Below are 25,705 nucleotides of genomic sequence, written 5' to 3'. Positions count from 1 at the left end.
GTTGTGATGGTAAACGATTGTTAAAATCCAAGTGAGGTACACGGACCTAAGGACAGGTCCCACTGGGAGGGAGCACCTAGTCAAAAAGGAGACCCATGGGACTAGAGCCTCTCTGAGCTTTTCTCTCTTTTATCTGCCAAAAGATGTATCACCTAAAATGTAAAGTGTTTGTTTAAAACCAAAAGGCACAGGCTGGGTTTCTCGCTAATCTGTGGGTTAATGCTGCAGGCTGCTCCCAGCTCCGTGAGGTTCACCGTGTCCCTTCGATATGGCTTTATCTGTGTCTCAGTTTACTCATTGCAGGAAACATAGTGCTGTGGGTTGGCCTTGCAAGGGCTGCAGTGAGGGTTAACAGTCAGAGCGTGATATCGCGTGGCATGTATTCCTTGCTCACCCTTTAATCTGGACTTGGTGTGGGAAGCAGTATGATGCTAACACATCCATAAAGGTAAATAGGATTCGAGAGCTATCGGGCTAATTGAACTGAACGGGGCTCGGCTGCTCAGACAGCCTGATACAACAAAATGAGACCTCTCAGGGGACACAGAAGTCAAGCAGAGCTTTGGCGCTTCATGTATTTCAGCCACTGCAAGTGGCAGCTACAGCAATAGCAATTGCAGACACTGGGGTTTGAGCACTGTGACAGCAGAGGGGCCAGGGAAAACCGGTGTGGCCAGGGTGATGTCCATAACAGCTGCTGAGGAGGGGCGAGACAGACTTATTTTGGTCCTGTCCTGGGTGGAAAAACATACGGCAGTGCCGGGTGCCAGCCTGGAGCACGCCGCCAGCAAAAGCAAGGGTGCTCTCCCTCCCAATAGGCAACGGTGTCCCAGCGCACCCGGGGGTAGGGTGGGGGAGAAGGGAGCCGGGCCAGGCAAAACCACAGAGGAGCAACCTCATGCCAGTGGGTTGTGTGGCCCTAAAGAACTCTAGGTGCGAACATCCAGATCCCAGTGCACAGACCAGCAAGCAATGGGTGCTCACATGCATGTGAGGGGCTCCCTGCACCTCCCCTGCCCTGACAGCATCACTGAGGGCTGGGCTCAGGCCTGGGGATGGCTCTTGCTGCTCCAGCCGCTCTTGCACGGTAGTTGCTAGAGAAACTGTACATTGGCAATGCACACTGCTACCATGGGCTGCTACATCTGAAAGTTAATCTGTTCCACATCACCGACTACTTTTCCATAGCGATGCATAAGGAATCACCATCCCAGAGCAGACCTCAGCCCATCTGTGTGACAGTGCCAAGTGCTTCAGTGGAAACGCAGGTGACCCTGCGGCAGCCAGGATGGGACAACGTGCTTTCTGGGAGGTCTGATCCAGTCCCATGATAGCTAGAGCTGACCCATCCCCTGAGGCTTTTCATCCCTTGCAAAACTCTTGCAATTAGACACTGTGATGTGTGTGTCTGCACGATCCTCCAAATTCTCTTTGCATCTTACAAGGTCCTTGGCTCCATCCCTTTGGGAGCAGCAGGACACCAGCCCCAGTCACCGCATTTTTGGGGGCTGCAGAGAGGACCCTGCAGGGAAGCAGGATTGACTGTGAAGCCCATGGTACTCAGTTTTCTCCCCACGATGTGATTTGATTATGCTGATGGGGAATGGGACTGATATAGATGCCACATCCTGGCATAGCTGATCAATGCTCTGTGCATCTGCCCCAGCCCTCCTTGCAGTGTGGCTTAATTCCTTTAGGACAGTTCTTGTATTTTGGGCACTTTGCAGCTCCAGTCCTCACCCTGTGTCCCTGCTGGGTGCAGTGACTGTCAGGATAGGGCTGGGCTGCCCTGCGAGGCCTGAAGGCGCCCAGCTCCAGCTGCAGCCTCCACCCAGCTTAGCAGTTGTCCCTGTCAATGTAAAATGTAGGAATGGGGGGATCCATCTGAGCCGCTCGGCGTCTGTGTCTTGTGATCCTGAAACCCAAGAGCCCCCCCTGACTCAGCAGGTTATTAATAACCCCCTGGCTGTGCTCCCGCCACAGCGCCTGCCAGCCCTGGCATCGCCTGTCTCTTCTCCGCGGTGAGGCGAGACGCACACCCTGGGCAAGGTCAGGGGCTCCTTCCTGCTGGCCCCTGCACCCCACCACCACCCACGGGGCTGGGCAGAAGTGATGTGAGGCTTGTAGAGGGCTCTGGAGAGACCCTGAGGCCCTACAAGGGCCTCCTCTGACTAGCACAGGAGAGGCTCCTGGTGCTGCTGAAATTAGCCTCATCGCACCCTCATCCCAGGTCATCTGGTTTTTTGTACTTATAATCAGCCCTGGTCCAGACTGCAGGGCAGGTGAGTCAGGCTTCCTGAACCATAGCATCAGTACTGCTGCCTGCCCCTTCCCCAGGCTGGGACACACCGGGTGTCCCCAGGCTGCTGCAGACCCTGGTGGCACTTGGCCCCATGTGCATTTGGACAGGATGGGGTCTGCCAACCACTGGGTTTCCATCTGTCACTGCTGCACCTCTTCTTTCGTCACAGCCTTTGCCTTTGCTTGTGCTTCTTCCCAGTATTGCCAGGGTGAAGCACGGGAGCCACAGGTGCCTCAGAGACCCTCTGGGTATGCATGGGACCTGGGGGGAAAGCTTAACACATCCAGCAAAACTGTGGTGATGATGCAATCTGGGTTTGGGCTGTTCCAAGCGGAAGCACACAAGCTGCAGGCAGCCTTCTGGGGTTCCCTGTGCACTGAGGGGTCTTGGAACACTGGGGATCACTGCCAGCCCTGGGGCTCACAGACCAGAGCTGCCCAGGTGGGCTGTAGTACACCCACATCGTTATACAAACAACCCTGGCCCCAGGGGGCTCAGAAAACATGCAAGGTGATCTGGTGTGAGGATGAGCCAGGCTGTGTTTACTAGGGCTGGTGCTCATTAGCCAGGTTCATTAGCACTCCCTGGGTAGGTTTTAAATAGCAAAGTGGGAGCTGCCCTCCAGGCCTGGGGCAGCCCTGGTTACAGCTGGAGCACTGATTCCTTCCCCTTCTCTCTTCCTTACCTCCTGTTCCAGTTCTTCCTTCTCTGCTCACAGGCCCCCACACGCTACAGCCACCCCTGCTGGGAACCCACTCTGCAACACCCTGATGGGGAAATTGAGGCTTTGGTCTCACCACTGTATATCTCCTGGCACTAGGAGTAGTGCCCCAAATTCTTCTATGAGAAGGCTGTGTCCGCTCCAGCCCTGCAGCTTATGGGCAAAGCTGGGGCTCCTTGCTGAGCCCTGGGGAAGCTCCCAGAGCCTTGCTGGCTCCATCCATGATTTATTCCCCTCCCAGCCTCCTCCTTCTCCCCTGTCCTTGGCCCTTTTCTCTTGCTCTCCTGCTGAGGCCAGCATACAGACTTGTCCCTGTCCTTGGTGGGGACCAGAGCTGGGGACAGGGACTGGAGCCAGGGAAGAGGATGGCACTGACTTCCCCACCCGCACCCTGGGCTGCCCCAGGGCCTTGGCTCTGCTTCATGTCCCGAGATAGGGCACCTGGGCTCCCCATCACTGACGTTGCTGTTTCCATCCTGCCACATCCCATTGTAAGACCGTGTGGGTAGAAAAGGGAACTTCTTTGCAACATGGATTTACTTCATCAGTGTGGCGACTTCCCCTCTCTCCCTGTTGGTCTTTCATCCCCTTCTCCTTCCTCATTTCCCTCCCAGGGCTCTTCCCCTCCTTTCCCATCCCCACCAGCTTTCTTTCCCCCATTTCCCATCACCTCACCTCCCCCCATGTCCCCCCACATAGTGGCCCTGCAGCAGGTCGAGGGTTTCAGTCCACTGCACCAGGCAAAAACCCTCTTTCTCGCGGCAGAGCATCTACTCGATGCCTTGGCCTCCTCTCTGAGCACCAGCGGCATGTGTGGGACCACCGCACAGCAGGTAAGCCGAGCTGTTCCCCCGCGCCCCAACACAGGCTTTTTGCTCCCCGGGGAGGGATGGAGGGGCCGGGGCCGGCTGCTGCCAGACCCCCGCCCGCGGGATGCGGCCCCGGGCCGGGCCCGCCCGCCGCCGGCTCCCAGGCTGGATTTGTCGCTCCCTCTAGTGGGGACGCGGGAGGATGCGGCGGCCGCCCGGGATCGCGGCCCCGGGAGGGCGGCCCGGAGCAGCCCCCGGGAGCCGCGGGGCTGCTGCCCCTTGGCGAGCTGCGCCCCGGGCCGCGCCGCAGCCCGCGCCCGTGTTATTTCGTGGGGAGCTGTGCCCCGTGCGTTCTGCCCCACGCCGAGTGAAAGCCCCGTGGGAAGTTACCCCCTGTGCCCTGCAGCTGCTCCCAAAGGACTCCCCAGCGGGGCATTGGGATCGAAGGGCCTTCGGTGGCTGGGTCCCTTTGGGCTGAGGCTGCATTTTCCTCAGCAGAGATAGTGCAAAACACTGGCTGGATGGCCGGGCCCAGAGAGTTGTGGTGAACTGAACTAAAGCCAGTTGGTGGCTGGTCACAGGTGGTGTACCGAGGGCTCAGTGTTGGGGCTGGTTCTATTTAATATCTTTATCAATGACCTGGATGAGGGGACTGAGTGCACCCTCAGTAAGCTTGCAGATGACGCCAAATTGGGCAGGAGTGTCGATCTGCTCAAGGGCAGGAAGGCTCTGCAGAGGGATCTGGACAGGCTGGATTGATGGGCTGAGGTCAACCGGGTGAGGTTTCACAAGGCCAAGTGCCGAGTCCTGCCCTTGGGTCACACCAACCCCAGGCAGCGCCCCAGGCCTGGGGCAGAGGGGCTGGGAAGTGCCCGGCGGAGAAGGCCCTGGGGGTGCTGGCTGCCAGCCGGCTGGGCATGAGCCAGCAGTGCCCAGGTGGCCAAGGAGGCCACCAGCCCCCGGGCTTGTGTCAGCACTGGTGTGGCCAGCAGGAGCAGGGCAGGGATGGGGCCCCTGTGCTCGGCACTGGGGAGGCCCCACCTCAAATGCTGGGCTCAGGTTTGGGCCCCTCGGGACAAGAAGGGCCTTGAGGGGCTGGAGCGTGTCCAGAGAAGGGCAATGGAGCTGGGGAAGGGTCTGGAGAACAAGTGTGCTGGGGAGTGGCTGAGGGAGCTGGGGGGGTTTAGAAGAGGAGGCTGACGGGAGACCTTATCGCTCTGTACAACTGCCTGAAAGGAAGTTGTAGTGGGGTGGGGGTCACTTTTCTCCCAAGTAACAAGCGACAGGAGAAGAGGAAATGGCCTCAAGTTGCACCAGGGGAGGTTTAAGTTGGATATTAGGAAAAATTTCTTTGCTGAAAGGGTTGTCAAGCATTGGAACAGACTGCCCAGGGAACTGGCTGAGTCACCATCCCTGGAGGTATTTAAAAGATGTGTAGACATGGTACTTGGGGACATGGTTTATTGGTGGAGTTGGTAGTGCTGGGTTAACAGCTGGACTTGATGATCTTAAAGGTCTTTTCCAACCTAAACAATTCTATGATTCTATTCTATGAAATATTTAGGAATTGTGTTAATAATTAAAGAAGAGACTGAACTCAAAAGGGACTTCATGTGATCTCAGGAGACAGAAGGGACAAATCTAGTAATGAGAAAAACTGTTCATTAAAGCAGAGCATTATTTCATAAATTCTCCAAGAAAAAGGGAATGCTGCAACTCTGGACATGTCCCAAACAATGACCTTTGCTTGGGGGCCCTGGAGGTGAATCCTGCAGCCCCTGCTAAGCACAAGTTACCATTTCTGTCTCTGCACATGTGTGGGATTCACGTGCTAGCCGGGCTGTGATCCTCCCATCGCAGATCAAAGCCATGCTTGTCAGGGACAGCGGGAGTCTGCTTGCTTCAGCAGGGGTTGCAATTCTACCAAAATCACTTATCCTCATCAGCTTCATCGCATTCAGAAGCAGCTGATAGTTCCCTTTGGTGGGGTAAAGCGAGATATTTTTGAACTGTGAAACAACAGCTGTCTCACAACACATGGAGTGGAGGAATCAGATGGTTGTGATTGAAGGCTGGAACCATGAACACAAACGTGTCCATGAACTTGCATTCCTGCTGCATCTGTGGTCATTATGAGGGTTTCAAGATAGGAAACAAAATCATGTGTTAATTTAAATCTGGACTGAATATTAGGCATTGCAAAATCAATTACTTTAAAAGTACTTTAAAACCCCTTCCATAAATTTGTGGAAAGTATGGATTTGCCTATTCTTGTTTTCCATTTTGGGGAGGCTTCCCCCTCTTTGTCTATGCGGGCCTTGTGGCTAACTCCAGCCTCAAATATTTGGCTGAGTTTGTCCCCAAAGTAGGCTGCGGTTTTCATGACTGGATGTACTAGAGTGACTGAAATGTCATTTCCGAAAGAGAGTGGAGTTTGTTGCTAAAATATCTAGATCAGCTCTGCAGAGGTTTGGCTCTAGTGTTGCTTGGTACAACTGTTGATCTTCAGATGTGGAGTGAAATAAGACTGATACATATTTGTATAATCTGCCTATGAGTTGTCATGAAAGTCAGACAGGCTGATCTAACAGGGGCATGCATTGCCTTTCTCAGAAACAGTCCTTGCGTTTTGAGATACACCTTCTCGGAGCCTGGGTCAATTAACTGGATTCCCTTATTTGTCTTGATTTCCCCTCCCCACCCCAACCTCTTTGAAAAAGGGGGCTTTGACAGAGCAAACAAAGGTGCTAACTAGAAAAGCAGATGCTCCTAATGGTAGTTGTCTGTGTGCTCTGGAAGTAAACATCGCATTGAAAAGCCAGGTCTTTGCCTGGCAAAACTTCAGTACTTACACCTCTGTCTCCTGATTTTCTCCTCCTTTCTGAGTGTGCTGAAAACTCAGCGTGTCATCAACGATCTTTGGAGTCTTTTGAAGAACACAAACTATCACACTGTGAGTAAGATGCATGGTGCTCCTTCAATTTTTCTTGAACCTCTTGCTATTTAGACAACGAAGGCTGTGCGAGGGCTTCCAAGTGGTTGTAGTAAGAAAGAGTTTGGGCTTTAAAAGCTGCCCTAAGAATGGCCTTGTTTGCTTCTGAACAGCACAGCCAAAGGAAAAATCACCAAGCCAGGATGAGCAGAAGCAGTAGCCTTGTTTTGCAGTTACACACAGGGAAAAACTGAAGTCATGGCTGATGAAGCTCCTCCAAGATACTTGCAGTATCAAGCAACTGGTATTTGGTTCTCATTGCAGGCAAAGCTCAGTGCTAAAGCCAGCTGAAAGCAATTCACTGCTCATTGGAAGAATAGTTTCTTCCTTTACTCAGCTCTGTTTTAAATGATTTCCTTTTTTAGTGCCTTAAATAGGCATTTTGGTTTGTCCTTCAGGCAGCCAGCATTCACTCATGAAGAATGGCGTGGGTCTGCAGACTTTAAAAGGACAAACAATAGTCTGGCAAACAGAAATGCTTCAATGGCATCTTATTTTTATACAGAGCCTGCGACTCCCATGGGCCACAAAGGATTAAAGTAAAAGAACAGCCTCTACCTGATCCAGCAGCTACAAGGAGCATTAACTAACTACTTGAATCTGCTCTTATTGGGGAAATTGGAGTGGGGGAGAAATCACAAATAAGACCACAGCTGGGGGCACCCAGTCTCCCCAGCAGTAGGAAGGAACTGGAGGCTCTGTCTTGCCTCGACGGTGAGATTTGGAGGAGAGTGAGAATGGGATCATCTTAACTGAAGCATGATTTTTCATACCCACCTGTAAAGTAAGTCTTTGTAGATATAATGGTTCAGCAATCTCAAGGCCAGGGGGGGATCCAACACCCAGTGAATGGGTCAGCTGTTCAACGAGTGCTGGGGAAAAAAAACCTAAAAAACTCTACAAACTGCCTGAAAGCAGAGCTATCACAATTGTGTTGCATGACACCAGGTACTGAAAGCAGATGCACAGAGAGGACCATGCCACGAGTTAGTGTGAGTTAGAGTGAGCGTAGTGTTGCAGTCTTCGCTTTCCCTGATCACATTTAACCTGCTTTGGAGTAAAGGCCAAAATTCCTCGGTTTTCATACTCCTTTGCCATTCTCAGTATTTCATACTCTATTTCAGCTTAGAGCAGTGAGAAGCTCCAGCTTCTTCTCTCATCAGAACAGCTCTTTATTTTTCTCAAAAACAATTTTATGAAAACTTCTCTATTGATACCAAGTCTTAAATAAGATGGGAAAAAAAATTAAACCTTTTATATTTGAGACCCAGTGGCCCTTTGTTATGTCTGAGGCCTAGCTTTCAAAGCGTTTCTTTACATTAAGATAACATAGCATCATACATGGGATTACAGAGAACTGCCAGAGCTACTCCTGTCTTCTCTCCCACCTCTCATATGACAGCTCAACTCTATTGTTCTTGCTGACAGGGTTTTGGGTCCTAAGGCCCTGTTCACTTAGTTGCAGGCTTGAATTTTCCTGTAGCAGTCTCAGATGAGCTAACGAAGTCAGCACAGGCATGAGGCATTCTTGATCTAGATACAACTGAATTTGAAATGGATTTTCATGCTTCAGGGCACAAACCAGTTCCTACCTCATGGGATCAGAAAGCATATTATCCTGTGGACAGGTCACTCTACAACTGTCCACTGCATGTTTCTTCTGTAGCAGCTGATGTTGGCTGCTGTCTGAGATAGATGGAAAGCTAGAAGGATCATAACCTGACCCAGTAGGGTAAATGCATACTTTGTGTGCTGAATGGCCTCTGGATGGGGAACAGAGCAGGATCACTTGGCTTTTTCCAAAGGGATTGTGGAGTTTTGTGAATGACTGCAAGGGCAGTAAGGCCCTGTCTTGTGCTGCAGGCTGCCATTCACATCTGAGCAAAGTGATACCAAAATGACACAGCAGCATTTTGCCTTCAGTTTGCTCCACTGTAAATCACCCTGCATGATGCAAGCCATGGTCAGGGATTGATAGATTCAGAGCAAATTTTTGTGGAAGCTGTAGAATATAATAGTAATTACATTATTTCTAGGAAGACTTAGACTACAAGACACTTCTGTAGATGCAAATTCTATACTAGGGCTGTAAGCCCTCTGCAATGGTTATTTTCTATTTGACAGGATTCTTCATTAGTGGAAGGATGAAGCACATGGCAGGATTTCTGCTCTGACTTGTAATTAATCCTGGGAGGAGGAAGCAGAACTCTTACTGCTGCAAAAGAGTTTGACTCTCTTGTCCAGAGGATAATTTGCTCAGCTCTCTGGAACAGGTCAAAAATCAGAGTGGGTGAGCAGTCCTTCCAGCACGGATCCTGTGTAGAGCTGTGCATTGAACTTCATCCAAGTGAAACCCGTTCATCAGTGTCTGCCCAAATCTCCTTTTGCTATCGACGCTCCTCCCTCAGTCTGTTGCGGGTCTAATCCTACCAGCTCTCACTTTACACCAGTTGTTTTGGTTTATACACAGGCAGGTGCAAGATGGTGCCGGTCTTTTGAAGAGCAGCACAGGAATTCATCACCCTACGCCAAGGTCTGATGGTGTCCCCATGGACCGGGATGTAGTGGAGTCACGCTCTTCCCTTTGGTGGTAGGGACAAACTATGTCCTTTCACTATTCTGATCATGCCCAGCTCTGAACAGAGAAGAGAAGCCCAGCCCCAATGCAGTCCTGAGCTGAGAGACTTGCAAAACTCTGTAGAGCTGGCCTTGGCCCACTGCTGGGCACAGGTGGAAAAGCCATGAGTTTGTGGGGGCTGCAGTGTATACACCTGGTAATCAATGTTGAATTGTCTTTCATTTGTTTACTTTGGCCTTTTGATCTCCACAACGGGTTGCATTAGTTTTTTCTTTAATTGGTGCATCTATTCCCTTGGCCTTGGATTGTTGCCTTGGAGATGCACAGGAGACCTTCGGAGAACTGCTTATTACAGCAGCAGGTGTGCATAATGCTGACCTGGACAAGCCTGCATGAGTCACCTGCTGATGGTTTGGGTTGTAGGTAGTGGTATGAGTCATTGAAAGTGAGGGGATCCCACACTGCCCGATGTCCTGAAGGGCAACATTAATGCCTTTGGGTGCTTGTTATTGTGCATCAACGGCATACAGCACAAGATGGTTCACGCTCCTCTTCCTCCTCAGCTGACGTGGGCTGTGAAACAGCATGGTGCTGGAGCGTAGCGTGGCTGAATGTGAAAAGCAGCAGCCCAAATCAGAGGCCCTCTTTGGAACTGACCAGAGCTGACCTGTAGATTCTCTCATGGAGGACAGTGAGGTTTGCATGGGCAGGAAGCAAGTTAGAAGAGCTATTCGTGTGTGCGTGTGTGTACTTGTCTGACCGATGGAGAAAGAAAAACTAACCACACCAGACTAATGCCCTGGATGCCCGGTGAGTCGGTGTGAGTGGGAGCTTGCTAATGTCAGGAAGGAGGGTGGACTTCTCCATGCAAGTGGCTATAAGGAAAGAAGCAGAGGGCATTGGCCTGGTGTCTCTAGACAGAAAAAACATGCTGCAGGAAAGATGAGACAAGATGCCAAAGGGGCAGGAGTAGAGTGTAATACTTTGATATCCAGAAAAGGAGGGGATCTGACAACCAGATGATGGTTTTCAGCAGTGCTGGTGTGTCTCTTGGTAGCTCAGTGCCTGGCAACTTCAATAGCAGTGCAGATCAACTGTAGGAACACCACATATGGTCAGAAAGCTGTTCATGCATTTCTTCCCTCTGCATTACTCTTGATGTCTGTCTGAGATCAGAAACATTTCTCATGAGCAGTGATCCAGGTGCCAGGCCTTACGCTGTTCCTGTAACCTAGGGAGAGGTGGAGACCATTCCTCCTGAGGCATTGCCTGCACCAGGGAAATGTGCTGCAAAATCCTACTAAAGCCACCTTCCCTTCACGGGCAAGGATGTGCAGGATGACAGTACTTGACTGGTGACCCATGAATAAGTTAGTGCACCTGCAAGAGGCCAGTGAATGTCCAGGTGTTTGTCCCATGTACATATTATACACACACACGTATATATATTATGTGTGTGTGCCATTTTTGCAAACTGCTGGACAGTCCCTAAGAAATCATGCATACCTGCAGTCTGGCCTTTCATTGCAAAACGTTGCCCTGATAGACCCCATGGGAGTTTGTTACAGGACGGGGAAGGAGAATTAAAGGAGAATGGTCTCTGCTTGAGGAGACTGCATCTCCCAAGCTATGAAAGATCCCTAGGGCAGAGGAACTTTACTTTGTAGCAACTTCTACAGCAATATCTTTAGTGCCAATTTCTTGCCCGGAGTGCTGCTCCCATCATATTGACCTGAACGGCTTTTTGGCCCAAGCAGTGACCACGTTTGCCTCGTGAGGCTACTTGTATTTTATGGCTTGGTAGAGTTTTTTTTGGGACAGGATTGACTGCCTTGCTCTACTGCATTCATTTCCATCATCATTAATGAGAGAACAAATTAAAAGGCACTTCTGAAGTCCTTCCAAGGGGCAGTTTCTCTGGATTGCCTTTGAACCTCCTGCCCACAAAACCAGGGAGGAACACCAGGCAGTTTTCTGGTCATGCTCCTGCCAGACAGACACCCCTCACACCCTAGTCATTGCCCCATGGCCCTAACCAGGGTCACCCCAGCAAGGAGGCAAAAATTTGAGGGGAGAAGCCAAGGGGGCTGGAGGCGGCCCTCCGGTACGGGTGGTTTATGCTGGGGCAGCTGTAGGGGGATGAACCCTACAGCGATTAACTCGGGGGTCTCCTTCAGCACCGAGGGGTCCGAGCATGGCCCCTCACAGGCTGACAGGCGCCGGGTTGAATTTGGGGGCTTTGCCGCCCGCCACCCCTCATACACCGCTCTGAGGGACAATCCCGTCGCTCGGCGGCCGGGCGGGCGGGCGCCTGCTCCGGTCGCGTGAGGTGGAGGGAAGGGCTGCGGCGGGCGGCAGCCGCCATGGCCACGGCTCTGCCCCTTTCGCCCGCCCTCGTCCCTCAGCACCTCCCCTCCATCTTGGGCCGCCCCTGCGGCACCGGCGGGGCCCTGCAGGCGGCGCTGTGCGGAGGGCGGCGGCGCGGCGCCCTCCCGCGCGGGATTGACAGGCCGGCGAGGAGGAGGAGGGAGCGGCAGCGAGAACCCGTATCGCCCCGCATCCCGCCGCCGCCGCCGCGCAATCCGCCGCCATCCGCCGCGCCCCGCGCCCATCGCCCCTCCGCACCCGGCTCCCCAGGCGCTCCCGGCTCCCCGCCACCACCACAGGTGGGTATCGGGAGCCGGTGGCGGCGGCGGCCGCGGATATTTGGGGCGGTGAGTGGGGCCCGGGGGGGAGGAGGAGGAAGGGGAGGGAGAGGGAAGGTGGGACGAGGCAGCCCTAAAATGGAGCCGGAGCCAGCGGCTGCCTGCGGCTGCGGCACCCCGCGGCCGCCCGGCCCGGCGGGGGGAGCAGGCGGCGGTGCAGTCCCGGGGGTCGGGGGGACCCCCCACCTCGGGCTGTTGAAGCCGCCTCTGTTTATTGTGCGATCGCCCCCAACCCCCCCCCAACCCCACCCCGCGGGGATGGAGGCGCCGGGGGCAGCCGTGGGGCCCGGGCCCGGCCCCATCCCCGGTGAGGGCCGCGGTGAAGCCCGGGGGAGCCAGCGGGGACCCAGCGGGCTCGGGGCCCCTTGTCCGGGCTCCCGCCCCCGGGCTGGGGGAGGCCTGCGGCTGGTGCCCGTGTGTGCGGCGCGGCTGCAGCCCCCCACCCGGCGGGTGCAGGAGGGGGCGAGGGGCTCCCCGCCGCAAAGGCAGGTTGTTTTTCTTCCTCATCTGGAGTGTGACACAAAGATATTTTTGTCGCGCCGTGTGTGTGTCTCAGCAAAACAAGGGGGGGGGGGGTGGCATCCAGAAGGCTCGGTCGGTTTGTTGTGATGCCGAAGCCTACAAAAGGGTTGCTGAGGCCGAAGGCTGAAATGCGGCTCGGGGCGGGGGGAACAAGGATGGAGTTTGTGCGCTTTGGTGCTGGGAGAGCTTGTTAGGTGGGTTTTGAGAAGATGGGGTTGGTTTGGTTTTTTTTGTTTGTTGTTTTTATTTTTTTTGGGGGGGGGGGAAGGAGTTTTTAATCTCTATGTGGGAGCAACGTGCTGCAAGCTGGGGAACCCCAAATGAGGGTCCTGGGACACATGTGCTGTGCGTCTGCAGCCGGGGGGTGGTTTGTTCTGTAGTGTTGGGTTGTGAACTAGGAGGGTTTTTCGTTAAGGTGGTTACGAACAGCCTCCTTGTCCCCAAAGTCAGAGCCGGTTTGAATGAGCTGGGAGTTGTGGGTTTTGGTAGGAAAGTTGTTTTGTTTTGGTTTTGCCTTCTGAAGGTGCAAAGGGTGAGATACTCCTTCGAGTATCAACTCATCAGATATTTGTATGTTGATGTTACTGGTGATTGGGGCGATTACATATCATAAGTATAAATGTTTAGGGCTTTAGTAATTCTGTTTCTTTCTAGGAGCAGGTATTACGTATAAGCACTTTGCAGTGTCTACATCTGCTATAGTCTGCGAAGGGGAAAGGCATCCTGCCCCTTCCAGGACTGCATCAAGGCTTACAGTGGAAGTTTTGTTTGTGTTAAGCTGTGTCTTGTAGAAGCACATGGGGCCTCCACTGGAGTGGGCCTTTTCATGAGATGTAAATAGCTGGTCCCTGCCTCTGGGAGCCCAAGTTTGGAGAATTGGCTCCTGATGAGTAGATTTCTCAGATATAAACTGGTGAGGACGTAACCTTTGGACCTGCCTTTTCCATGCCTTTTGCATATGTAGTTGGCAGTGGTGTAGTTAAACCCCAGCGTCCTAAAAGCTAGTGTGGAGGCTGAGACCATATTCTGAAAGTGGAATTTAAAGAGGGGATGAAAAGTGATGGTTTCGGGATGATCTCTGTCTGAAAAGTTGAAGTATCTCCCTGCATTTTTCATTTCAAATAAAGTACTACAAATGGGCCTGGGTTTTATCAGGAGCACATCTTGGAGTCCCCGAGACCTTTGAGTTCGTCGTAGGCGATGCAACGTCTTTCAGGACTGTGGCCTAAGATTTCCCTCCTAGTTAGCAGAGTCTATTTTTGGTGTGTGATAAACAAGACCTCTCCTATATGGTCTCTTTGAAATGGGCTGGTACTTTTCTTTTTACAGTTTAAAATGTTCAAATTAAAAATCAGACAAATCACAAATGTTGCTTGAGATTGCTGGGAGTTTGGGGGGTGTTTTTATTTAGTTGAGGTTTTTTTAATTGTTTCCTCAAGCCAGTGCAAGCACCCCTGCTGTAGCCGTGTTTCGATTTTGTGCTTAATTTGATACATATATTGAATATAAGTTGATTCCTTTTTTTTTTGTTGGCCCAGTCTGCTTTTCTGCATGGCTTGAGTAGATGTTGCACATTTTTGGATGCTTTCAGCAGTCTTCATGAATAAGAAAATAGATTTCTACGTTACTTGAGCAGATACCTTTCCTTTTTTTTTAAAAAAAAAAAGGTAGTAAAACCACGAGCTTTATATAGGTTTCCAAAGTTGTCATTATATAGTGCCTTGGTGCCTTGTTTTTCCTGAATTCTGAGAATTTTTTTATTTGGTCTTACAGTGTATTTTTTGATGAACTGTGGGCTTTTTTTTTTTCCCTGTGTGTGCATGAGAGCTTAAAAGTGAAACTCAGCCAACTGGCTGAAGCTGGAAGAGTAAGTAAATAGCCCATACAAATGCTGGAAAGGAGATGCAGGGTTTAAAAGTATTTTAGTTTTAATAAATGAGTAATGTTCCTAAAGGATTTTTATTAAAATGATTTAACTTTAAAGTGACATTTTAATAAAGCCTTTTATTAAAGCTTTGTGTAAAACCTAACTTCAAAGGCTTATTTACTTGAACAACCTCCTTCTAAAAGTAGGGGTGGCATTAGAGTCCATATTTGTCTTGTGCCTGACGCAGCGTGCCGTGGTATCTGACTGAGCGATGCTATAAAGACAGACAATCCTCGGTCCTCACGTGTGTGGCACTGATGCTTTTGCATAGTGCCCGATTCCTGTACCGCATCCTCCTCGTCCTGCAGCGTATCGCAGCAGAGGTGTAACTGGGAAAAGTCAGGGCCGTGGTTTTGGCATGTCTGGTGGTGCCTCCAGTGTGCCTGAGCTGTACAGTACAGAGCCTGTTAGATTGTCCATTACAGAATTACCTGCCTATTTAAGATTCAAAAGTGTTGATTGCTCAAGGCCTTCATTGTACTTACCGAAGTAATTGGAAGTATTTAAGGGTGAGCTGTGCTAACTTTAAGTGCTGCTGCATTGAAAAATAGTAGTAAGCCATTTCATTTTTTTCTTTTACGATGATAGTTTGTACAAAGAGATTTTGCTATAGGGGCATTTCCACTTGTAATTGTGTATTTTCTTGTTGTAGGAATAGATGCAATATGAGCCGGAGAAACTTACTGAATACAGTATGGTGACTTTAGGGGAAGGAGGGAGGGGGTTTATTCCAAGGGCTGGATCTCTGGTCATCCCTGCTCCTCTTTACTAGATTCCTCGTTTATTCTGCAACTTGGCAATGAATGCTTTGCTCTTCAGCTAATCCTGCCTTGTAAGTGGGTTTTGTTTTTCATGTGGCACTGACTCATTCGCCTAATAGGTCGATAATTTCACAGCTCCTTATCACTAGTTTGTCATTTGGAACAGAAGAAATACAACTGTAAGTCTGTCAGGAGTCAGACAATGAGGTGAAAACACAGTGAACAGGTAAAGGCTGGGGAGATGCAGCTCTCTTCTTTGCAGAACATCTTTTTATAACTGCTGAAGTGACTTTGTTACGAAAGTGCTTCTGGAAAGCACCTTCTGAAGGGGGTTTCACAGATATATGCAAAACCCATCTGGTTTGGTTAGAGTTCTCCTTTCCCGCAGGAGGGAAAAACGGGGCTAAAGCAGGAGATTGTATTATAATGTTATGCCTCACTTAAATGTAGCTTGGGCTCATTTTTGGTTAGTAACTTGTACTAGTATTTGGGATGATCTCTGTGTGTGCATATGCTTCCCGTGCAGAAGTAACTGAGAAGTTTGAGCTTATGAGCTGTTTATTTTGGAGCAAATGTTTGGATATGTATAGCTGTAAATCCTGATTCCTTTTTTTGGTCTGGGGGCATTGGGACCATAACTGAAGTGGCCTGTTGGCTGGTGTGGTAGCCCTGGGTTGTTCTGTATTTACCTGTGGCATTGGTTCATTGTGAAGGTGCTTGACTTGCAGTGCTGTGGGCTCTGCGAGGACAGAAAGGGCTTTTGACGTGTTAAAAGGTTTATGTGCTGTTCTGCAGGGGGTTGTTGTACTTGCAGCCAAAGTACAGTCTCTCTATTTTGGTTCTGAACATCTATGTTTTCAGGAAAGTGCTGGTAAACCGGAAGGGGCAAGAGAGTTCTTCAAGAGACTGGGTATTAATTTGTGGAGAACTGGTGAAAACAATCATACTTTGCGGGAAAGGGAAGAGGTAATGGCCGGATTTGAAACATGCAGAAGTGGAAGAGGAGGTGAAGGTGAGCCAGGCTTAGGTGCAAAGAAATAATAGCAAAAATACCAGGAAGAAAGCAAGAACTTGCTAACAGCACCCTAGGATTGGCCAAGAGGACTGCTCTGTTGGACTGTAGTACTTCAGATGTCCACAGGGCTTCAGTTAGCTGTTGGGAGCATCCTCAGTAGCCTTTGGATTTCAGGTGAGTAGCATTTAAGAGGAGTAAAGTGTATAGTATTTGCAGAGTTTGTACCCTGTTGGAAGAGGCATGGTGGAGGAATCCTTCCTGGGTAGCTGTTGGGACATTTTGGAAAGGAATTGTGGTGATGGCGCTGTGAGGAGTGATTAGAGACATGTTCAAAGAGTTTGCACTGGGACTTTGCCTCCCCCAGGCACTTCTTGTGTGGGAATATAGTGGTTTGGGGGGAAGGGGAGGGGAAGAGTTCTGCTGTGGGGTAGGTTCTTCAGCTGTTTCTACCTGTATGTGGGCTGGGAGCCTGTACAAAAGCCTTGAGTGATCTTGTTCAGAGTTTGGAGTGGGCTGTGAAGCAGGCAGGGGAGTAGGGACATGCTCAAGAAATGCTTCTTCATGGCTAGAATAGTATGATGTACGGTTTTATCTTTTTCTGAAATAACCAAAGAATCAAGCTCCCACCTAGCAATTGAAACTTCACAAACCATCATTTGGTGTGGATTCACATGATCTGATTGTTATTACAGTGTTACTGTTCTGCATCTGAGCAAGATGCTGCCTTTAGTGATGCCTGTGATCCTGTTGCAGTGAAAGCAGTGTACGGGCTGGTTCATTTAGGTGGTGTTTGTGGTGTTCCCCATCCTGGCACGCAGACCTCCTGCTCCAGAACTCCTCTGGAGCAGGGCTTTGTGCTGCTTCTGGCCCACAGCATTAGTAAGGCACTGTGATTCGGAGGGTGGTTTCCATCCCCAGAAAGTGGGATATGAAGGGTCTGTTTCTTGCTCTGCCACTCTGCATAGCTGCAGAATCCTGCAGTATCATTTTTCTATCTGGAAAATAGAACTGATGATGCTTACACACCTTGTCAGTTATGCACTGCAAATATCTATGTAAATTAAAGCATCTGTGAAATGTTTTCACTTCCTGTCCGGCCTGGCATAGCCCAGATGTCTCGTGCATGGTCTGAGTTGCTTAGCTCTCCAGAAAAGCTAAAGCTACCTAAAGCTCCTTTCTTCTGAGTACTGAACCAGATGTTGGGTTTCTTACCACTTTGTATCTGTCCTTTTCCCATCGGTTTCTGTTAGCATCCTTGGCATTCACTTGTAGTGCACATGGCTCTTATGAATAGGCTTCCTCCAAGAAAGGTTGCTGTGCAATGCTGCATTGCTCTAGTGTTGTTAAAATCGGGAAACCTGGAGGAATACTTCCATGGAAGCTTCAGCATCTGCAGTATTTATAAACTGCAGGCTTGTCTGAACTGCCTGTAATCTTATTAATGGTTTGAACCGGCTGCATCAGTCTTGATGGCTGTGGGAAATCAGAGAAATCTGATAAAGATCTATTCAGCTCTTGCCAGGGCAGCTTTGTACCCTGCAGTGTGTGTGTTGGTGCTGGCCTGCCTGGCTGTAAAGGTGCCTGCTGGAGGAACTCCCATCAGTAACTTGGGGATCTGCTCAGCAGGGGTATGCAGGCACCTCTCCCATGTGTGTCAGTGAAGGGATTGGCATTTACTGCCTGATGATTAATATCATTGGGTTTTACCTCTAATCCCTCTCTTCATAAAGATAACCTTTTGTGAATAACCTGAATGGGAGCTGAGGCCCTGAAGTCAGCAGACGTGCCTGAGAGTTTGGAGAGGTGTTACCAAAGCCCAGATTTGGTAGTGAGGCTCACTGGCACACGGTAAACACCCACCTCCCCATTCCAGCGTGATCCTTTCTGAGACTGCAGAGAAAACAGAGCTGCTTACTCAACAGCTGATGGCATTTGTGTGGAAAGAGCGCTATCTGTTCCTGAAAAAATAACTGTTAACCCTAAAGACTGCCAGCTTTGCTCTGATTTCATTGATTGGAGCTGTGACATCTCTGATTTCTCTCTGCTTGTTTGCTATAAAACCTGTGTTCGCTGCTGAGAGATGGAGTAAGTTGCTGAGCTTGGGACCTGGTAAAGGACTTGTGAAATGTTTGTGACTTCACTGGAAGAATTTCTCTGGTCATGCCTCAGAATGCAGCAGTTCTCTGGCAGCAGTTGATTGCGTTCCTTCCACTTGTCCTTGCTCTGGCCGTGTAGGGCTCTTGAAGGTGGGCTATGTCTGATGTCTTGGAGGCTTACATTTGGGTTCTGGAGCTGGCAGCACAGGTGTTTCATCTATGTCACTCTTGCTGAATCTCACCTCGGCTTTATGGGCATCATCACTATGATGACTAAAAATCTGTGTGGCAGAAGTGTCAGGACTAAGGGAATTTCACAACCTTAAAATGCAGTGGTGTTCAGTTTAGTTGTTAGTGATGGAAGCATCTTTGCCTTGAGCTGTCAGTTCTAAGACCTGGTGCAATGGCCTGAGAACAGTTCACGGTGTGTGGGTGCCTCCTGGGCTCCTCTGAAGCAGTGGGCAGAATTGGGTCCACTTTCTGTGCCAGTGGACAGCCTCTTCCACTGGCATGGTCCTCTTCTAGGCATGGTAGACGCTGCTGCAATGCATTCCCTCCTTATCTGACTCTTTACAACTTGTGATCAAGAGCTGCATTTTCTTTGAGGGTCCTGGCAGTGCAGTTTTGGTGGCTGGTGCAGAAACCTGAGCCCTGGGACCTCTGACACCGCCTATAGTGTTACTTGAGCAAACTCTTTCTCCGCCTTCATTACCCAGCCTGTAAAATAGGACTTATAGCACCGTCCTTGTTACCCATCAGGAGATCCCTATGAGATATTCGCAGTCTGTTGCTCAGATACCTGAATGCCCAGTTTACCTTACAGTTCAGCTGCATGTTGCCAGGAGGTTTTGCCAACAGAGCATTACGCCAGGGATTTCTTTTTTATTTGGATTTAAATCGCTTGCTTGTGATCAGCCTCCTTGCTTTGGCATTGAGGCAACAGGATGTTGTATCTGTGTATTCCCCAAGACACTCAGCTCTCAGAAGAACCGGAGCAGAGCGAAATGGAAGGCAGAATCACTTCTGAAGCTGTAGGTAGCGTGCTTCAGCTCTGGGCCTTGGTTGTGGAGGAGCCAGAGCATTAGTACAACTCTTAAGGGTAAAGATTTGCGTTTAAATATGAGCCCTCCTTTGTGCAGGCAGCTCCTTGAGATCACTAGGTCACTTCCCTTTCCTCTTGTGTTAGAGTGGTTTGAGTCTGGATCTGCTGAAGCCACAGGTAGTTCTTGCTGTACTGAGCTGCTCTGTGGGTTTTGCCTCTGAAATGTGAAACAGCAGAGAAATATGCTCCTTTATTTCTAGTGTGTCCTGCTGCAGAAGTGCCTACAGGAAGCCATGGTTTCTGGGCCTGGCAAGGTTTATAGGTAGGGCATCAGAGTCAGTGTGCGCTGGGGCTTGTCTCATGTAACACTTTTATGGCCTGGATGAGAGGGCTACAAGTGTTATACTGGTAGTTGGTGCTTTGTAAGATACCATGCTGCCTCCCTGCAGTAATCAATTCCTGATTGTGAGGGGTATGAAAGCCATGCAGGCTTTCTCTGGGGTTGGAGACAGTTACTCCTTCCTGACAAGCTGGCACCAAGGGGTCAGTTCCTTCTTTACAGCATGGTGGGGCAGATGGGCAGAACACGGGCTCTGTTTCTCTGGAGGGCTGCTGTAGACAGACATTCCTTTCAGGAAAAGAATTTACTGCACACCTTGGGTTTTCTGCTGTTTGAAAAGGAGGGGGAGTTTCATGAGCAGAGGATCTCATAAGTACTTTCTGTGGGCTGTGGACCAGCTTTCTGGCTTCCCCCCCCCCTTCCCTCCCCATCCTTGGGATGAAGTATTTCTTATCTTTACCTCCTCAATTACTGGAGGTCAGGGGTCCTTTTCAGGGTGTGGCATTGTCTGTGCAGCCCTTACAGAAAGGACCATAGAACTTGGTAATGTTTTTTTATAAATACAATTGAGGTCTTCTCCAGACTCCAGTCTGCTTTATCTGTTTTACAGTAAATTACAAATCCACCCTTTCCCGGCTGCCTGCCTTCCCAGCACTGGGAAAGCCGTTTAGCAGAGAGGTGAGGTCTTCTGTATTTCACAGGCCAAACCTGAGATTATGGAGATTTGTTTTTCTCTAGAACTGTGCAGTGGTTCAGTTCAGTAACAGCAGTTGTGATTCCTAACCTGTTGGTACATTTATAACAGGGAGCAGCAGATGAGCTTGGTGAAGACAGCTGAGAAAATGGTGTGAGGTTGTCTTACAGGGTATGCCCTTTCTGCTCCCTGTTATCATGTTTTATCTCTGCCTGTACAGCTCCATTCCACAGAGTTAATGATAGATACCCTGTCTAGAAGACTTTGCCTCCTCTGCATGGTCCTGCTGCATGTCTTGAATCCAGGATGGCTTGGCTTAGAGGCCTGATGTTGGGGCTGGCCAGTGGGCAAGTCTTCTGGCAGACAGCCTCCAACAGTATTACTCAGCTAGCAGCATACCTCTGCAATAAATCATGGGAGACATGATCCTGGTCTCCCATTCCCTGTTTTTACAAGGAGACAAGGTTCATGTGAGATGCAGAGAGAAGCTGGAACTGTGCAGAATTAAAAGAACTGGTACTGCCAAATATACCTGTTCAGCTAAGAAAGGAGGGTCCCGCCTTGTGAATCAGGGCCTGTCTTTGCTATGGGGTGCCTGTCTTTTCTCTGCACTGGAGACTGATGACTTGCTTCTCCCTATCTGGCAGGAATGGTGCCACATCCAGGATCTTGGTAGGCCCTTTTTCAGGTGTACCAAGGGCACTTTTTCAGGTATCTAAGCAGTGCCCTTTTGGAAACCATGCAACAGAACAGCAGCAAGGTGCCTCTTGTGGACCAGACTCTTGCTACAGCCTCTGCCTGCTGCACAGCTCTTCTGTGTTGATCCTGTTGACTTTGTACTTCAGTGCTGATATTCTCCTGTTGCTCTGCTCCTTACTAAGCAGTCTCTCCTGGAACTGAATGCTTGTCTGGTCCCTTCCCCCCTAGGCTGACGCGATCTCTGCCTGGCCCAAACAGGGCTTCTACAGGATATAAGTGCATCTGGCACCAAGCCCCTGGGGCAGCTGGTCATGCTGTTTCACCAGAGCTCTTCCAAGGGCAGCCAGTGGTGTCTTTCATTGCTGAGGCAGGTGGTGAACGTTTCACAAATAGGTGATTCTTGGTGGGATGTGTTCCAGGAGAAGTACCGGTATCTCCCTGTTGACAGATGAATGTTTAGCTATGAGAAGTACCAGCAAAATAGATGGTGTATATTTAAAGAAGAGTGAACATCACTAATCTGTAAAACTATACTATGTTTTTTTTAAAAGGTTTCACATTACTGGTAACATTAGGAACCACAACAGATTTCAGTTTAACATCAACTCCAAACTCTTCTTCTTTCGGAAAGTACAGTTCAGCTCTTGCAACTTGTGAATTTCCGAACAATTTGTATAAAATTTCAGGTCAAAAATCTTCCTGCTTCTGGAGAAAAGCCTTTTCACTGTTAATCTCTATCCTGTTGCTTTGTTTTGTGTTTGTGACTGCTGCTGAGAAGTGAGCAAGGATTGAAGGTCTGCACTGGTCTTGGGTTCTTTGCCCAAGTGATTGTGCTCAGTGTAGAGCTCAGTGGTGTGTGAGTAGCTGAAGTGATTCCTTCTAGTGTGTGTGTTACCTTTCATAAATCTGTTTGCCCTACTCAATTAAGGCTGGCTAACTTCCAGGTATTCAAGCTCCATTGAAGTCTTGTGAATAAAACACCAGCAGCCCAGCCTCCTTCATACATAGATTTACAAAGCGCTTTGCAGACAATCCTGTTTGTCAGGAGTCTCTCCTTTGGCTGTGTTTTCAGCTCAGGGGTTTCCAGTTGTTACCAGTGCCGATAGCTCAGGGTTTTCACATGGGTCTTTTTGCAGGACAGGCTCCCTGTGCGCAGCACATCCCTGCTGTATCTCCAAAACATGCATACTCTGGCACTTAAAATGTCACTGTGGCATCTGGATTAGAATGTACCCCTCTGAAAGGCAGCTAGATGGGGTCAATACCTACACGTGAACTCCAGGGCAACAAACATGATGTGGACTGAAACTCTGGTAGCCGAGCTCTCTGCCCAGGAAGCAATTTTGATGCAGTTATTTGTACCCTGGAGTCTCTAACGTAACTGGTCATACTTTCCAAATTTTTTTTGGAGTTTTTTTTTTCCAATTCCTCCAAGACGCTCAGTATTTTGCACTCCAGTGCTGTCCCTGGATATTACAGGAGACCTTATAGTCCTGAGAACAGGAAGAGCTAAGTTCCATGCTAAAACTGATAGCAAACCTTCCCCCAAAGACCTCTATAAACCCAGAAAGAAACCTTACAGAAATGCTGGTGATTGATTCCTCCCCCACCTTGTAACAGGATAGCGCTTTCCTTCAGGGTCAGCTATTGGACATGGGGACCCTGAGCACAGGTCAGAAGCTTGCTGAGACTGTCGGTTTTCAGTTGTCAGCATCGGCATGTGCCTTCTGGTTCTAGCTCTCCTCATAATAAGCATGCAGGCTGGTAGTTCAATTCTTAATGAACTTGATTTTTATCAGAAATGGCTTCACTTTGCAAGACTGGAAGGCCTTGATGATCCCTGCCTGGATTCCCTGCTTGACTGCATGGTGGGGAAATAGCCAGTGTCATGACAGCCTTGGGAGGCTCTGTGACCTTTCTGAAGCGCTGCAGGTGACCTGGGTGCCGAGTGATCCCCCTGGCCAGTACACCCTTGGACTAGCTCCGATCCACAGCTGGCTGCTGTCGGGGGGGGCAGGCACCAAGGTCCTGCCTGCGGGATGGCTCTGAGGGGGCTCAGCGCCTCTGCAGCCTCTTTGCACAGTGACTGTATGGAAAGTGCCTCACCTCTTTGTGGACTTGTTTTCCCCTTTGGAGCACGCACATAATGCACAAACAAAGCTGTGTTTCATGTTTTAAGCTTCAAAGCGTTGAAGGAGTTCAAAGTAAATTTAACTTATCCAGACAGCAGTTGTGGCTGTCCCAGAAAGTTTGACAAGGGGCTTTATCCCGACATGTCCCCAGCTCCTCTGCTCTGAAGTGGTTGTTTATTCTTCTCGCATCCTTTTAATGATAGAAGATGTAATCAAGAGGCAGCTGAGGCCCAGTTACATAACTGGTTGTCAGGGTTTCTCTTTGGCAGCGTTACCCTGCATGCTGTTTGCATGCTGACTTTCAGGAACATGGGGATTTTCTGTTAACTGGCTGACTCCTGAACCTGATGTAGTAGTTGGTTTGGTTTTTTTTTTCCTACACCACACCACCTCCACCCCCCAGTGCCTACTAATTTTATCTGGTTTAAGTTTTCTAAACCTCGAAGTGAATTTTATTGCTTGGGATTGTGTGAGGTTGGTGCAGGATTGACATAATCTGGATACACCCCGAGCCAGGCTTCCTCTGCAAGGGCTCAATATACCTGTAAAAGCAGGTGGCTGAGCTCTTGCCAACACAGCTGAGGGCTGGTGTGCAGCACCCTCTTATTCACTCTGGTCTGGGGCTCCCTACAACTCTGCCAGTTCAAACAAGTCATTCTTCTCAGTCCAGCTTCTACTTTCCTGCCAAGTCTGTCCTAATCAGTGTTTTTTCTCCCTTTCTCTTTTATGTCTGTCCTACTAATAAAATACGGTGGAAATGGGCAAGTGAGGGAGGAGCTATTGTTTTCTTTGGCACATGGTGACCATCTGAGCAAAGACTGAACCCAACTCCAGCCAAAGATCTGTCTGCTGCTCTGCAGGAAAAGGTGCCTCAAGAATGCCAGCCAGCCCTGTTGCCTCCGCAAGCCTTCGTGCTGCAGCCCCGTGTGGTGGTCCAGCAAAGATGGCTGTGTGTGGCTTCTTGCAGAGCCTGGTGTTTTTCCTGAGCTTCCTGTGGTTGCTGTTACTGAATGACAGAAAATACCTTTTTTTCCTTTATCCCTAATGGTGCTGCTTGCTGCCTAGCACACAGCTTCTTGCTCCTGCCAGCCCCAATTTAAATCCTGCACTGCAAGAACGAATGCTGCGTGGTGCCAGGTTTATTGGTCAGAAACTTGCCCCCTGGCAGCAGCAGTGTTTAGATGGGCTTTACTCAGCTAGATGCAGATCACAGCACATTCTCAAACTGGCTGTATCCAACATGTTTGTGGTCTGTGCTTTATTTTGTACATAATGCATGATGGACTAATCCTTTTACCTGGAAATAATTTTTGATAAGGCACTGCTGGTGGAAGTTGTAGCCTCTGGTCAGATACAGTCTCTTTCAGAAAGAGTGACTTCTGCCTGCATTTGAAACATGCTTTCAGCTGGATGAGTTTCAGAAAGGGTGAAGAGTGGGAAGGTCCAGTGTATATATAGCGTTCGATTATTCCAACATGGAGTTGCAACCCTAAGATGGGACCTAACAGGTGGTGTAATAAAAATGCCAGCAGTTTTGGCCTTGAAGTGGAGGCTGTACAACAAGAAATCTGGAAATCTAAATTACATGTAAAAAGGATAGATTAAGCTCCTAGATTTGAGAAAATTTAGAACAGAGAATTATGCTTGAAAAAATGAAAGGTCTATTGAAAGTAAGCAAAGTTTCTTTTCTGACATAAAAATTGACCTGCAGTGTGTGCGCTCCCCGTGTTTCAGCTTTGTCCTAGGCTCCAAGAACCAAAAAGTGAAAGTAAAGAGACTTGCCTGCATGAAGGGTGTTAATCACAGGATGTTGTGCCAGCAAAAATCGGAGCGAAAAATTTCAAACCACATCCATTGTGAAAACTATATTTGTAGCTAAAAATGGTGTTGAACATGCCAGGAACACAGAAAACATTATTAAAAAAATATTAAGTGTTTTCAGGATTCATAGTAGAACTGCTGAACCCACAGGTTCGAGAGCCTGAAGCTGTTATATTTGAGTAGGTTGGGGTTTTTTTTTACTCCTTTACTCTCTCTCATGGCCAGCAGTTGGGAAAAGGGAATTTGAAGAAATAACTCTCTTGCCTTCAGGTGATGCTTTCAAAGCATTAATTGCTGGTATGAGTCATAAACTGTGGCCAATGTGGAACCATAATCCTAAATGTTACAAACCTGCCTACCGTTGCTTCAGTGGGAAACCTGATGATAAATTCCAGTGTGGTATAAAATACAGTGCTTTTCTGTCATTTATGTTTAGGAATCCTGGTGCATAGCTGCTTGTTGTTAGACATTCTTTTAAAGCAAGGACTATATTGACTGCCCTCTCTTGTGTTCTCATACTTAAAGAAGCTCACTTCTGCACTGTAGTGG

The 25,705-nt window shown here is 49.3% G+C and overlaps 1 protein-coding gene across 10 annotated transcripts in view; it reads left to right on the top strand.

Annotated features, from left to right (window-relative positions):
* Positions 1–11,890: 11,890 nt before the first annotated feature.
* The window catches only part of PRRC2B (proline rich coiled-coil 2B), a 50,856-nt gene continuing 37,041 nt past the window's right edge, over positions 11,891–25,705 (top strand). For 8 of the 10 annotated variants that reach the window (XM_064468700.1, XM_064468708.1, XM_064468705.1 and 5 more), the window contains exon 1: positions 11,891–12,116. The gene's annotated coding sequence lies outside the window, so the exon portion shown is untranslated. The remainder of the gene's footprint in view (positions 12,117–25,705) is intronic. The other 2 variants (XM_064468701.1, XM_064468699.1) reach the window with 1 other exon arrangement.

This window comes from Phalacrocorax carbo, chromosome 18, assembly GCF_963921805.1.
Source record: "Phalacrocorax carbo chromosome 18, bPhaCar2.1, whole genome shotgun sequence".
NCBI lineage: Eukaryota > Metazoa > Chordata > Aves > Suliformes > Phalacrocoracidae > Phalacrocorax > Phalacrocorax carbo.
Note: the sequence above shows the minus strand (reverse complement) of the source record. Positions and strands in the feature narration are given on the sequence as shown.